Raw genomic sequence first — 16,399 nt, 5'->3', positions numbered from 1 at the left:
AGGACTCCCGGTGGGGTTTAGTAGAGTAGAGGGGGAGAATCACCTCTCTTGACCTGCTGGCCACGCTTCTTTTTATGCAGCTCAGGATACGATAAGGCTTTCTGGGCTGCAAGCGAACATTACCGGCTCGTGTTGAAATTTTCAACCGCTAGTATCCTTTTCTGCAGGGCTGCTCTGGGTCCATTCATCCCCCAGACTGTATTGGTGTTAGGGATTGTCCCAGTCCAGGTGTGGGACCTTGCAATTGGCCTTGTTGAACTTCATGAGGCTCACGTGGGCCTACTTCTTAGGCCTGTCAAGGTCCCACTAGGTGGCATCCCTTCCCTCTAGTGAATCAGCTGCTAGACGCAACTCAGCTTGGTGCTCTCAGTTCCACAAAGTGTTGTCTTTAACCCCAGCTGGCAACCAAGCACCAGACAGCCACTCACTCACTCCCCCTCGGTGGGATGGGGAAGAGAAACAGAAGGGTAAAAGTGAGAAAACTCGTAGGCTGAGATAAAGACAGCTTAATAGGTAAAGCAAAAGCTGTGTATGCAAGCAAAGCAAAATAAGTAATTCATTCGCTGCTTTCAATTGGCAGGCAGGTGTTCAGCCATCTCCAGGAAAGCAGGGCTCCACCACGTGTAACAGTTACTTGGGAAGATAAACTCTATCACTCTGACCATCCCCTCCTTCCTTCTTCTTCCCCCCCACTTTAGATGCTGAGCATGACATCATATGGCATGGAATATCCCTTTGGTTAGCTGTGGTCAGCTGTCCTGGCTGCGTCCCCTCCCAATTTCCCATGCAGCTGGCAGCCCAGGCCAACATGAGAAGCTGACAGCCTCCCTTCCACAGCCACTCAGGAACCAGAAATAGCACACTGTTAATTGAGGTGAGTGAGAGATCTCAGGGCAAATATTCAAGATGGTTTTGATAAGGTGTAGATACAGCCACAGTGTAATATGCTATGAACATTCTTGCCTCCGACGACACCAACTTGCTAATCAAAAGCATGAGTAAGACTTTTTCTGTAGCAGATTTCATAATGACAAAGTGACATGAATCTTTATTTCACCAGCTTTGTAATTGCCATGACAAGGACAGGATTACCTGTGCCTAATCTACAAAAAAATAGCCCGAATCTAACTTCAGCCAAAAATTAAACTCTATTTATCACTTGCTTTCCAAGCTGCCTAGCTACAATTTCATTGTTGCTTTGAAGTCTGGATCTCTGGATTGCCTGGTTTTGCCTTAGTCCTTTAATTGTGGAAGAAACTGAAGCTGAGTCAAAGGAAGAATGTACGTTAATAGAAGAGACCATCTAGTTACCTTTTTTCCCAGGTAACTTGCCATGTAGAACTTGAATAAAAGTGTGAAGCTGCTCTGTTTTTATTTATGTATGCCTTACTAGAAGGCAGACAAACTGTGATGTGAAGTGTAAGCTTGGACAAGACCCAAACGTAAGAGAAAGAAGGATTTATTTTTCCACATCTCTTGTCCTGCATACTGAGAAAATGGCCCTTTTTGTCAGTAATTAGGTCTTGTAATGTATTTTATTTTTCTTAAAGCATGAAAGTGTTCAAATCTATTTTCCTTTTTACAGTGGCACTAAGTGTAGGCTCTAGCTCTTTGAACACAAATAAGAAAATATATTGATATCTCTCTACTAAGGAAATAAGCCTGTTTATTTGGTGTTTTGAGTGGGTGTCAACAACAAAATTAACTTGGAACTCTCAGGGCAAAAATAGTCGATCCATTTGTCCATACTGTGATTTGTGTATATAATATGAAACAGAGAATATGTCTGTTTTTTTAACTGCAAGTTCATACTAATCTAATAAAGCACTGGGTAATATAATAAATCATCTACACTACCGAGAAGTATAGACATGAACTCTTTCTGTACATCTTAAAACTTAGCGGTAGGCAACGACAGCCACATCATTGTATGTTGGAGACAGAGGTTACATGTTTTCTTCTCTGAAGGTTACCCAAAGCAGTTTACAGGTGAATTTCAAAGTCTTGTGCTATCCAAGAGTAATATGTTGCTATCTGAAAAGACAAGAAAGAAGAAAGTTTATGTGTTAATCTGTTAGAATTAATTTCATTCAACCATATTGAATGTGAAGTGAAACATATCTGATTAGCAAGAAACAGATTTTGGGACTATTTAGTAAGTTAATTTTTTAGAAAGTAAAATATCTGGAGAATTTAGGATATGCTAGAATCAGCAGGTACTGATTGCCTCTGGAAACTAGTGATAACATTTAGGACTGCTGCAGGTTAAAATCTAATGCAAAGCAGCTGTGCTTGAAAGTAATTACCCAGTTTTTGCATCTGAGACATGAGCTAGACCTAAATGACCAAGTGTTTACATTGGCAAGTGCAAATATGGAAAGACAGGTATATTTTAAAGATGTGCAAGAAAAACTGGAGAAGAAATGTCAGTTAAATGTCACATATAATTAAATGTATGATCACATATAATTAAATATGTTAAACCATTGTTAAAAGTATTTTTAAGTCTTCCTGAAAGACGGGAAGACAATTCTGTTGCCCATGAATTTTCCAGTTCTGGGCTCCCCAGTTCAAGAAAGATGGAGACAGTCCAGCAGACAGCTACAAAGATGATGAGGAGACTGAAGCATCTCTCCTATGAGGAAAGGCTGAGGGAGATGGGCTTGTTTAGCCTGAAGAAGAGAAGGCTGAGAGGGGACCTTATAAATGCTTATAAATATCTTAAGAGTGGGTGTCAGGAGGATGGGGCCAAACTCTTTTCAGTGGTGCCCAGTGACAGGACAAGGGGCAATGGGCACAAACTGAAGCAGAGGAAGTTCCGTCTGAACATGAGGAAGAACTTCTTCACTCTGAGGGTGACGGAGCACTGGAACAGGTTGCCCAGAGGGATTCTGGATTCTCCTTCTCTGGAGATATTCAAGACCTGCCTGGACGAGGTCCTGTGCAACCTGCTCTAGGTGACCCTGCTTTGTCAGGGGGGTTGGACCAGATGATCCACAGATGTCACTTCCAACCCCCTACCATTCTGTGATTCTGTAATTTGTGGCACAGTTTTTGTTAATTGTATTCTTGTACTCCGTTTTTCTCTTTTATATAGATCAGCTGAAACTTCACGAGGCAAAACTTTGCCAAACTAAAAATAACAGCGGTATAGAAAGAACTGAAAGAGCAAGTCAGGGGCCTGTCTGCTTCTCTGTAGTAGGGGAGGAGAAATATGAGTATCAATGCACTGCTATATCCTCTAAACCCCGTAGTTCAAGTATTTATCGCAACAAGAAAGCTGAAATGGAAGCTGCTGATTTTCAGCTGATTTTTTTCTTTTATGATCACAGTTCAGTCTGTGAAAATTTAAGTAAACTCTTCAGTCTAATGAATGAAAGAAAATACTAGTACTTACATACTGAAACACTCTTGTATCCTAGCCTTATTTATAAAGGAAATCTGAGGACTTACTCCAAACTTGACAAGCTTAGTTAGGTTACCGGTATTATCCCTAACAAAAATTTCATAAGAAACCAGAGCTGACCTGCTCTGGATTTCCTTCTCTAAAGGGCTGTGCCATTCTCGGCATTGGCAGAAACTTCTGCTGCCAAAAAATAATTCCTCATGCAAAAGTTCTCTCCTCTTTCCTTGCCTCCAATGCATTAAACTGATGAAGTTGCCCTTCAGGAAAGCCACAAAAGCAGAAGCAGAGATATTGTGCTTCATAAACTGTAAAAATGAGACTTTTTTCTCACTTCAGTGACTTTTGTGGAGTTGCATAGCGGAGGAAATGTGTTTACAAACAAAGGAAAATGGGTAGCACGGTTCTTGCTGCTTTTGGAAGATTCTGAATCATTTTGGGTCCTTTCTTCACTGTAGGTCCCAAAGACTCTTTTTGAAACCCATGTGAAATACTGAAAAGAGTAGATGTTTGATTCTTCAGAAAAGGAGGATGAATATGAGACTAAGAAATGCTTGCCAAAAGATTTCTTTTGCTAAAGTGAGGGGGAAAAAAAAGAGAATTACTAGCATTGAGACTCGGGTTTTAGCTGCTAGACTAGTGGCTGAGGAATCACTGGTTCTTCCATTCCTTTTCAGATGTTGCTTCCTTTGGTGTAGCAAAAGCCATTTTCACTTACACCGTTGCAAATATAGAAAGAAAGAAGCTGGGGGGCAGAGGGGGAGAGGTGCGGGAAAGCGGGAGGGAAGCTATCTGCACTGGTACAGAGAAAATCTTAAATAGCTTTGGTAGAACTGCTATGTTACACCTTGCTACACCAAAACATTTCCAGGCAAAAGCAAATTATTGGCCACTGTGTCTGACTAGTGGTGGAAGCTGCAACAATGTTGTAGAGAAGCGAAAAATGAAAGCCTGAAGAGGCAAAATAGGAGGAGGCAGTTTGAAGCATGAAGATTGTTTATAGAAGTTCTGAAGGCCAGAAGGAACTTCGCTGATAACATTGTCTGACCTACTAAACAAATACAGGTAAATAGAGCACCTGAAGTTGAACTAGTGCATACCTTTTTGAGAAATACTATATTTTATTTTCTTAAGGACAGCAAAGAAAGGCAAATTAATGTGAAAATGAGGGGGTTTGGCAATACCTAATTTGTGTACAAGAACTGTAACTGCTTGTCGAAAACAAGCCAAACAGAATGCTATGTGTAGTATGCAGTAGCAATAAGATCTTCTCATTAGTATTTCAGATTTGAAGATACTGGTTTGAAATTTCTGTCATAATGGAACAGGAATATGTTTTTTGTTTCTTCTTAAGTCTCTAATTTAAAAACAATTGATTTAATTAGCCTTTGGTCTGAAATACACAGAATTTCCTTTTCCTGTTGTTCTTATGGCAAACTTTAAACCCGTCTCAAAAAAACTCCGGACACAACTTCTGAATTACCTCAGATACATGGTCTAGCCAACCTGTGTTCGTATTTCTGATGGTACTGAGTGATTCAGAGGTAGATGATTGCAAGGAATGTTAACTGTCTTGACCTGGTTAATGGTGCTTCTGTTTGCTAGTTACCAAGATTTAATTTGGTTATGCTATGAAGGGGCAGCGATAGTGGGAGAGGGAGGAGTCTCTCTCTAAAATAAATCCACGTTGAAACATGTTGTTAACCAGATGTAGTGCTCAGTGTTTTCTGCATCTGCTGAATGTGTGTCTCCGTGGTATTTCATGGCAGTTCCATGGGTTAGGTACTGTGCAAAAATGTGTTTCCTTTTGTTTCGTGGTGTTCATACTGTTATATTCTGAGAGATTATGTATTTAGCTCTCTTATTTGTTGGGGTTTTTTTAAGAGTTGTGTTGCATCTTAATTGTACCTTTTGTAAAGGCAAGACTTTTGAACTTTTGGAGAGTTTTTCTGTACTTTATTGAGCTTTGCCTTTGGAAAAAAACTGACAGATCAGGTCTCCTTAACCCATCTAATTCTTGGCTGTGAGTTTCCAATAGTGGGTGCTGATAATACGTAACAAAGCTAGTCTAAAGTGATCTTTCTTTCTCCTGCACCCACTGTCCAACATACCATTAGGTGATTCCTGAGCCAGAGGCTGCTTCTCAAAATTGTGTTTAATAGCCACTAATAGATCTATCCTTCACGAGTTTATGTAGTCCATTTTGTATTTGTTTATACTTATGGTCTGTACGGCATCATGCAGTGTTGAGTTCCTTTGTGTATTACTACAGAAAAGTACTTCTGCTTATTTGTTCTAGACTTGCTGCCTCATCACTTCATTGTGTTTGCCCTTTCATTCTAAGCTCACATCAAATTGCATTTGCTAGCTTCACTATTTTTAAGGTTCTTCTTGAAGTCCAAGTAGCCTGAACTGAGTGAAGAAAGACAGAAGAAGTTGTACAATGAATTTGTGGGTTTTTTTGTTATGGTTTCTGTCAGCACTTTCATAGAGTAAAACAACTGATATTCTTACTGCAGCTGAACATAAAGCAGGTGTTTTCACTGAGGTGTTACTTTATCCCAGGACTTTAGATTCACAGCACCTGATGGTCTTTATTGACATAAGGAGAAAGAGGAAGGAAGTACAAGTGAGTTGGTGTTTTTATAGCGGGAGAAGAGCAACCCAGAGAAGGTATAGCTTTGATATGGGTGGGAAGTAGGTGCCTGCTTACTAACTTCTCCTCACCTTGGAAGTCTGCATTGGCTAACTCTTCTCTCTGACAGCATTTGAATCCCTAGATGCCTGAAGAGTCTGATGCTGGGAAATTGCAGCCTGAAGCTGAGGAGTGGTCAATCACAGATGGGGTTCTCAGTCTTGGTGGTGAGTAACAATGTAACACAACATGTAATTTGTAAATCCAGCTAGAAGGGAAAATTATTTCTCTTAAGAATACTGGTGTCCTTGTACGCTGGTACAGTCCTTCACTGGTCTATGATATTTCTACATCCTCTTAAGTATTTGTCTAATTTGTCTTTAGTTGCCACTAAGTCAGTTCAAAATGTTACTTTCACTCTTCCCCTACCTGCATTTACTAGTCAGAGAAAACAGTGCTGCTTAGATTTGTCCATGAATCCAAAACTATTCTGTAGCAATTATATGCAGCTTTTGCAGCACCTGGGATTATGGCTTGAGACCAGTTTCTTCTCATAAACTGTCAGTGTTTGGCGTGTAAGACAACAACACAGTGTAACTTCTTGGATCTAACCCAAGGACTATGATCGGTCTATGGTAACATCCTTGCCATCTTTCCTGTGATAATGCTGCTTGAACAGTCCACATCTGTGGGAGGGACTGTATCTCAGTAGTTCAAACTAGAGATGGAGAAGGGCAGTTGTCTGAAGGATACTGGATAACATAAGAAATTGGCCTTTCCTGGCTCACAGACAAAACATAGAAGCCTCCAAACAAAACCCCTCCCTTGGGAGCAGGATACTAAACGTCAGCTCACGCAGCATGCCTGGCATTTAATGAGATCCAGTTCCTCAGATAGTAGTGAGATCCTTTGCTGACATCATGATGTAGTTGCCGTGGTTACAAAAGGACCAGCTGCTAAATACAAAGTATCTGAAAGATGAAACAGAGAAAATCAATGTCCAAGCAGAAAAGACATAGAGTAGACAAGACGATTTGAAAGTCGGGGAGAAATAAAGGGAATGGGGACAACAACTATAGAATTAAGTGGGAAATAAAAGCAAGAAGAAAGAAAGTTCAAAGGTAGATATCCAGAGATGGGCGATCCAGGAGCAGACCCTTTGGAAACTTTGCATGCTTATATTTGTAATTAATGAAAAGCCTTCAGAGAGAAGTCTGGAAACAATATTCCCTGGCAAAAGTCCCTTTTGGTGTATTCTTTCTGATGCTTTGCATGTTATATCCTAGGACAGAATGAGTTGTGGAAGAGGAAAGTATGTTCTGATGCTGAAGGGTGGACAGTGACTTTTTCCCCCAAGATAATCCAGCTAGTGGCATTGGTGAAAAATAGAGCTGAGTATACAATGCGGGAAAGGAGATTTGCATAGAGCACTCCCAACTGTGTACTGTCTTCTGTTGCTGACATTTGGCCAAGCTCCATTCGAAATCACTGGTTTCCAAGATGTAGCCTCTATGTGCTGTGCACTAGTTTTGAGGAAGTAAAGATTTAGATGAGGTTTTCTTGTTAGGTTGATGGAAGCTAATTTAACCTTTTGTTCTGATAAAAAGTAATGAAAAGAGTATCTGATATAATAAAGTGAGCCTGATAGCCTGACGTGAATTAATATCATAGTGATTCCCTGAGCAAGTGGGTTGGGATCTTCAGTTAATTCCTGCAGCAAGATGGGAAATCAGGTTTCCATGGATACTGATCCAGAAGCAGCACTGACGCTCACAAGAAACACAAGCTTAGTTTTGCTACAGCTTGCTTCCTAGGGAGGGGTCTCCCTCCGCCCACCCTCCACACATAAACACACACACACACACCCCCGCCAGTACTCTCTATTCTGTATTTTTAAGGAAAAGAGGCAAATGGACATCTGAGGAATGAGTGGAGAAAAATAATACTATCCCCTTACCTGGAAAATTGTGTACAAGAAATGCAAGGGATTTGCACAATTTTAAGCACAATTTTAAGCTACAATTAGGAATAAAACAAAGTATATGAAAACTAGGAGAGGAAAAAGGCTGTAACCTACTGAGCTTCTGAGAATCACTGAGGATGACAGCAAACCCTCTAGAAGGACAGATTTATAACCAAGGACATAGTAAGAGAAGAGTACCTATTCTAGTGCAGGGCTGTAGGTGGTTTCAACGTAGCTGTTGTTCACCCGGGTGATTGCAGCAATGCAGCAGTGCTTATTAGCACTCATGAAAGCAAACTGGAAAAAAAAAAGTGTTATATCTGCCACTTATAATACAGAAAAGCCAAATTATAGTTCTTTACTCAGAAGTTAACTGCCAGATGTAATGATAGGTGGTGGACTCTCATTAACAACATGTAAGATAAGTGAGAGGAAAAAAATATTTGACTGTGCATTTTTAAATCTGTTTTGATTCAAAGTAGTATCTAGCACTGTATTTTTAACTGTTGTAGAATAGGAATTTGGGAAAACTCACTATCTTATTTACTTTGTGTACCAGTCCGTCAAATACAGCATGAATGCTGATAACATCCATGAAGAAAGGAATGTTTCTGAACAATATAGTATTCAATACTTGATCTGTGAGCTGTTGCTCCTACTCAAGAAATCCGTAAAATGTGTGTTCTTACTGATCTCAATTTAAACTCCCATTAACTTCTCATATTGGCTTATTTAAAATTATATTTATACATCCTAGCCAGCTCCGTAGGCAAACCCAACAAAATATAAATGATATTTGCTTTGGGAAGAGCCAAAATAATAAGAAAAAAATGCTATTTTTGGAATTGAAAGCGACTATTCTCTAAGTGAAAGACTTAATCTCTTAGGAAATGCATCCAGGAAGTTTAAATGGATTAAAAGATTATTTGTCCTCTTCACTTCTCAGATATTACAAAAAAGACATAGTACGCCAGTATGGTTAAGACAGCTATTAGCTGGGTCGTGCATTTGGCACAGCTCTGTGGCTGTCAGCATTCCAGAATTGTTACCTTGCTCCTCAGAGTGTTCCCGTGGGTCAGGCACAGTTCAGGTGACTCAGGAAGCTCAGGGACTGGTCTCTGTAACCGTCTGGACAAATCCATCTTGTTTTCCTTTAGAGGGAGAACAGAGGGTGGAGGTGGAAGGAGCACACATGCGTACCAAGTGCCATGCCACTCGCTGTCCAGAGACAAGAGGGGCCTTGGCCTACTTTATTTGCCAGAGAGACTGTGGCTGTTGCGGTCACTGCACGGCATCCTGCAGTTTTCTGCTGCCCTTTGCTACCACAGACTGAGTAGGTTAGAGATCTGCCTTTGAAATGTTCAGGTACTTTGGCTATGTTTAGTCAATTAAAAAAATACATATAAAGTGATATACTGTAGTGTATGTGTGTGTGTGCATGATTACACCTACGACACTTGAGCATGTGCTAGCATGAGATAGGAAAGTGGAGAAAAATAATACTATCCCCTTACCTGGAAAATTCCCCCTCTACACTGCCCTAGTGAGGCCCCATCTGGAGTACTCTGTCCAGTTCTGGGCTCCCCACTTCAAGAAAGATGAGGAGCTGCTGGAGAGAGTCCAGCGGAGGGCTACAAGGATGGTGAGGGGACTGGAGCATCTCTCCTGTGAGGAGAGGCTGAGGGAGCTGGGCTTGTTGAGCCTGGAGAAGAGAAGGCTGTGAGGGGACCTAATATATGCTTATAAATATCTCAAAGATGGGTGTCAGGAGGACGGGGCCAGACTCTTTTCAGTGGTGTCCAGCGACAGGACAAGGGGCAATGGGCACAAACTGAAGCAGAGGAAGTTCCGTCTGAACATGAGGAAGATCATCTTCCCTCTGAGGGTGACGGAGCCCTGGCCCAGGCTGCCCAGAGGGGCTGTGGAGTCTCCTTCTCTGGAGATATTCAAGACCTGCCTGGACAAGGTCCTCTGCAGCCTGCTGTAGGTGACCCTGTTTCGGCATGAGGGTTGGGCTGGGTGACCCACAGAGGTCCCTTCCAACCCCTACCATTCTGTGATTCTGTGAAGCTGACTAATGGAAAAGAAAATATACCTGTGCACAAGTACAAACAAGAGACCATTTTCAAACACAAGTGCGTGTGTGAGGGTACTGTGTCTTGTGGCTGGGGTGCATTGCTGTTGTGAAGTGGAAGCCAATTAATCGCCTCTGCAGAGGAGGTAGAATCTCCCTTTGGTACTATGATTTGATTATCAGCCAGTGTCATCCAAAAAGAAACTCCCACCTCCTGAATTCCTGTTACAGGCTGAAGGGAATATGAGAGAGATTGCTGTAATAACACAATCATTTTTTCAAGCTACTTCCTATACAGCACTGCAGTGAGACAGGAAAAAAAAAAACCAAACTCATGAGGTTTGAGAATTCTAAGACAAATCAACAGAACAATAAGCCACTGTCCTTGCTACAACATCTTAAGTACGTAGTAGCAGATTGTTTTTGTTCTATTAGTGAACCATCACAACAAGAGGGAGAGTATTCTGCATAGACATTCCAGGTTAAGCAGAAATGCATTATAGTTAAGAGCTCATAGGTATTTCCATGATTAATTCCTAGTGTTTTGTTGTCTAACTCCCAAACATTTTGCTGTCAGGCTGGTTTGACTCTGTGTTCTTGTGATAACTTGTAAATAAACACAACTTTTAGCACTGTTTGTGCTACAGAAAGTAGGAAATGTCATTTAAAACTGCATTGTCAAATCACTAAATTTTCCCATGAAAGAACAAGATTAGGCATGCTGTTCTTTTATTGTCCCTTCTACTTCAGGCTACAAGTTCTTGTTGCTCATGTGCTGCCGTTTCCCAGAGACACTTGCCTTAGTGCAAAAAAGAAACAGTGCGCAGATACCACTTAGTTAAACCACCAAGTAAAGTAGGGTCTTATGTTGATTAGGCCCTTCTTAAGCAATGTAAGTAGTGAGATGTTCTGTCTTACAGCTTTATGTCTTGACTGAATCACAGTAGTTCAATATTTGCATGACAGACAGTAATTGTCCTCATGCAACTCCCCTTTGCCTTTCTGTTATGTCATTTAAAAATAAATGCTGCAAACTTTCCTCATACAGGCTGTAATTTAGAAAAGCGCTCAAGTACATACTTCAGTTTGAGCAGGGGAATTCGTATATTATTAGCCCATGTCTTGAAGATGTCAGAACACAAAAAACCTCATATGACTATTCTTATACATAAAATGACACACATCCAAGGATTCTGTTGTACTGGGACCCCGCTTTCCAAATGTGGCAACACAAGGCAGGAGTTTTGAAAATAGCATTTAATTAGGTAGATTTATAACAGTGCTTGACTATGTAACAATGTGGATAGTATAGGATTAAGCTCATCTACCTTTGGACAGATGCAATCTAGGCATGTAATCTGAACAGTTCATCAGGGCCTTGCTCACAGTGACAGACGGGTGTCACTGGGGTCAGTTCAGTCCACTGACAATAGTGGGTGCCCGCACCTAGCAGCACATCAAACTATTTCTTACTCGGCTCTTCATAAAGTTGCTAAAAGTTCAGTCATAACCAGCTAGCAAAATAATTACATCTTCGCCTTTACTGTTAACAGCTGAATTTATTAATAAGGCCACATTTTCTTATTTGCCTATTCACTTTTTGAAATATTCGTGCTTATTTGTTTCACACCAACTATTTTTTAATGTGTGGTTAGACTATTATGTTTTGAGTACAGTCTTAATATGAAGGACTACCATTTTTCCCATCTACCTAATAAAGAGATCTGTAAAGCTGTTTGACTGTAGCTTTCTTTGGAGGGTGGCCTTAGCTCGCTGCTTGCTTTTAGTAGTTTCAGGTCTTTACTGAGCTTGTTAGCTTCATGTTAAGTCAGATGAAAGCAATGCCTTTTACAAATAACTCCTGCAAAAGACCTTTAAGTTGCATTGGGTAGGTATCGGGGGCGGGGGGGGGGAGAAATACAGTCATTGTGAGGCGAAATTGCAAAGGAGTGGTAAAAATCATCCTAGTTATTTCATTTTTTTGTACTAGACTGGTATCTAGAAGCCAGTGAACACAGAAGACTTTCTGTATCTCTTAAAACAAGATATTCAGCTATTGAATGAAACTATTAATGTGAAGGAACTGGATTGAGAGGGAAATTGTAAGAGTGATACTTAGGATAACCAGAGTCATCTGGGCAGTAGTTGTTAATGACAAAGTTCTGTGGTACAGATGCATGATACACATGCCTTGATATTAGCTATCCTAGTCGATACCCTGATGCAGACAACAAATCTCAAGGAAAGCCAACAATACTCTTGCTTACTTTCTCATTCCCTTGCTTCCAAAGAACCTGTCCAGCATTTTTTTACATCCCTTACATTGCATTCAGTTAATCTTTATAGTAAAGCTCATACTAATGTAAAAAGTTTACATTCCTTGTGTAAATCCTGGATGAGGATCTCTGGCTACTAGTAAACACAGGGTCTGATTACAGAATCATAACAGTCTGCCCAATCTGGTTTTGAAATCAATGTTGCGTTTTTTTCATTTTTTTTTTCTCTTTGCTTTATAGTATTTTCCTCACTAAGTCAAGCTACAGAGCCAGGATTCATTCAGAAAGTAACTGTAATGTCTCTGAAAGTAAGTTTTTTATAGTCCTATGGAGTAATAAGATTGCTGTGGTCTTTTCTTTCATGTGAATAGCAGTTCCACGTATATGTTCATCCAGGGTGTTATGGTACAGATGCTTATGGTCTTGCTAGGCCTCAGTCTCCTCTGGCAAGACAATATCCGCCTACAGTTTATAGTCCCTTCCTCCCCGCCTCCCCCAGTGTTAATCTGATGTCAGCAGCCTTCCTTAGCTTTAGTACACTGAGTCTGCCTGCCATCTTAACCCTTCGTCTTTAAAGATACATACAGCAGATGGCATCAGTGAATTTTGGTCTAAAGAAGAACATGAAGTTATTACTACTGAAGGAGGAAAGTGAGTGCTTGTGTCACAGCAGCAGTGAGACCCCAGCACTGGTAGAGGCATCTGTCATCTTTGTTCATTGAACGCTCACAATTGTTATCTGCTTTGCCTTTCTTCCACTACTTACCTCTACCTTGCTAATACTTCTCATACAATAATTCTGCAGGCACAACAGAGGACAGCCTTATACACGGTTAATCATCTTACTCATCCTAATACCATAGGACACCTAATACCATTTGTCACAGGGCTAACAATGAACCAAGGTAAGCATCGTCTCTTAGCAACCGCAGCCAAATTATCTAAACTGGAGATGAGAGTTCACCAGAGCAGAGGTACTCTTAGGCACTAGGGGAAATGTTTTAATACATCTAGTGTATAGCAACTGTTTTTTGCAATTACACAACCTTTACAGGCTTTTGAAGTCTATTAAGTCATGCATGCCAAAAGAACTACTTTTTAAAAAAACTGTTTAAATAGGAGCGCGAAAGCCTGAGGGGGAAATCCTCAGCTGCCTTAGACTTCTGAGGAAAATAGTTGACATCACCTTTCTGCTCATCTCTAACGTTTGAGATCAAGAAAAGAAAAAACAAACAAGCAGACGGATTCTTACACAACCCATGCTGTATTTAATTTTTGTAGACCACGCCCAGCTCCTAAAGTGATCACAGGGAAGAGTTCCCTCTCGTGGTTAGACAATACCACTGCAAGCGAGATGTGAAGCCCATTTCATGCCTGTTTACAGAAGGGTCACGTACCAGAATGGGGTAAGAGTTCTGCAGCAGACATGCGGACGTCCATCTCGGTCGTTAGAGCAAAGCCATGCATTCCAAAAGTGCTGATAAAAATCTATTTCTCACTCCTCATAGGACTGAAAAGGCTGCTTGAATTTAAGTATTATTTCATTTTAAATTATGAGTGCATAATTCCCTCTGTGACCCCATCTAAAACTGATAGACATTTATTGTAATGAATGTAACAGCACAGAAAGCAAAATAAATTATCAATAACTGTACAATATCTGTAGAATGTCCTACAGTACAATACGTAAAAATGTCACAGCTTTTTAAATCAGCTGGCTTGGTTCTGGGACGATGACAGGGAAGAAACAACTCTACAGCATTTCTTAAAAAAGCTGGAATACCCCCTCTTCTTTCTGTTTCTCAAATGGAGAATAATAATATTAGATAATAATAAAATTTTTAAAGAGCTATCTATGAAAACTTGTTTTACAGCCCGGAATATTAAAAACAGTCCCAAGGGAAATAGAGGAGGGAACAGAATGAGGTAATTGGAGATTTGGGATAAAGACAATCGAAGGCATGTGTATTTGAACAACTAGTGAGAAACCTAGAGAAATCATGATTGCTGCTGTTATTATTACATATCCAGGCAAAACCAACATCTCTGAAAGAAAATGACTGAATTTTGCCAGAAGTCAATGGGCGTTCCAGACGCATGGGAACTATGTTTGTGCATAAAATGAAAAGTGCATCTAATTAAAACAAAATGTATATTAGAACAGTAGACAAATTACAAAGATAGGAAAGTTGGTTAACTTTCCTTGCATTCAGAGGTGAGCTCAGTTATATCCAGTGCCAACAGTAACGGAGACCACTTTACTTCTAGTCACAGCACAGGCTGGCAAGACCTGGAAGTAAGCTGCAGTCATGAAAGCAGCAGTTATGAAAAATAACTGAGAGGCAAAGCTGTAATTGTGTGGAAACCTGTTGTAAAGGCACCGTGATGTTTTTACAAGCACAGTAGCACAACAAATTAGCTTTAATGAAAGAGCAGTTTAAAAAATTAAACATTGAAAGCTACACTGGAGCGGAATATAAAATCATAGAATAGGTTGGAAAAGACTTCTAATATCATCAAGTCCAACCATCCACCCAACACCACCATGCCTACTAAACCATATCCCGAAGTGCCACATCTACACATTTTTTAAACACCTCCAGGGGCAGCCCGTTCCAATGTCTGACCACTAGTTTGTATCAGCTTCTACTAAGAAAGCAAGCAAAACAAAACCCAGGATTCATCTCACCTAATTTTTAACCATCGAAAAGATTACATATGGATGCAGAAAAAGTTATGCAGAATCTTTCGGTAGTCATCTGTGAGACATGTCTACAGAGAGGCATCCAGTTCATTCAGGGCAGGTATATAAATGACGTAGGATGAATTGGCTTCTGCAGGTCCTGCCTTGCTCCACTGACAATAGTGAGAACCTCAAATACTTACTCAAGATGTCTAATTTTCAGCCAGATAAACTCAGATCATGTGACAGCCCATGCACTTTTGGTTCTCCTTTTAGTGGAATAAATAAGCAAGATTTTTTTTCTTTTTTTCCCTTCAGTCAAGCACAAGATGAACCAATGTTGAAATTCTGTAATAACAGAACTGACTAAGCACAGCTATCTACTGAACCGTAATTTTCTTCCTAGTTTCAATTCTGTATACCACTTTTAATGGAAATGTTCTTCCTGTATCTTAAAAATGCTAAACACACAAGCACCACTCATTCAGGAAGAGCAATGTAGATAAAAGAGCTGGATCCCAAAGTATTCAGCCTATCAAAGAAAATAAGTGCTACCGCTAACTTGCTGTAACATGACTGGTAACTGATGTGAATGATTTTGAATGCCTGTGGATCAGTGTGGTATGCAATAAAGATTAAGGCAAGGTAACAACAGTATGCAAGGTCTGCTACAGGCAACTACGTCAAACAAACAAAAAGGAATAAATTGTTCTTTAATCTCATACCTGTAGCGAATGGAAATTTGTGTATTTATGGACAGGTACAGCTCTGATCTGAACATGGGGCTGTGTAGCCATGCAGGTGCTGTGCATCCTGTTGCAACGGGCATTTTGTTTGAGATAGTGCTAGTAGACAGAAAGGTTACAGCTCATTTGGTGTCTCTGCTAAATCTGCATCTGGTATTATCATTGAGTGCAATTCAGGATGCCTCATGCTGCCAGTACTTAAAACTACTAAAATTTAAAGGTGTAACTGTTTTTTGTTTGTTTCTTTTAAGATAAAAGATAACGTACTCCATAGGTGCATGGCCTTGTTGTGCTAACGGGAGACAAGTAATTTAGCTGCAGGAGCTGGACTGTCATGGTTACTTAGGGATCACGACCTGGTTACAGTTGGTATGAGCAAGCAGGAATCAGATATATTCAGCAATGTGACTGGAACCTGAAAAAGCAGGAATAATTTCCTGGTATTGAAGAAAATAGTTTGTAAAATTTAAGGGGCATGCAAAGTTTAGACAAAGAAAAGTGAATGAAAAATTAAAAGTTATTTCAAAAATGGTTACCAGATAGCAAAAAGTAATCAATGGACTACTGTGGCTAAAAGCTGATTCCAGTAAAGAAATGAAATGAAAACACTATTAAGAAT

At 40.2% G+C, this 16,399-nt stretch overlaps 1 long non-coding RNA gene across 1 annotated transcript; it reads right to left on the bottom strand.

Annotated features, from left to right (window-relative positions):
* Window positions 1-1,053: 1,053 nt before the first annotated feature.
* Window positions 1,054-15,231, bottom strand: LOC142363957 (uncharacterized). The gene is made up of 4 exons (XR_012766054.1): window positions 15,041-15,231; window positions 9,051-9,152; window positions 8,200-8,298; window positions 1,054-2,034 (listed from the first exon to the last, which is right to left on the bottom strand). It is a non-coding gene; the product is annotated as an uncharacterized LOC142363957 (long non-coding RNA).
* Window positions 15,232-16,399: the final 1,168 nt, after the last annotated feature.

Source organism: Opisthocomus hoazin, chromosome 22 (genome assembly GCF_030867145.1).
Source record: "Opisthocomus hoazin isolate bOpiHoa1 chromosome 22, bOpiHoa1.hap1, whole genome shotgun sequence".
Classification (NCBI taxonomy): Eukaryota; Metazoa; Chordata; class Aves; order Opisthocomiformes; family Opisthocomidae; genus Opisthocomus; species Opisthocomus hoazin.
This window is presented reverse-complemented; position numbering and strand designations above follow the sequence as displayed.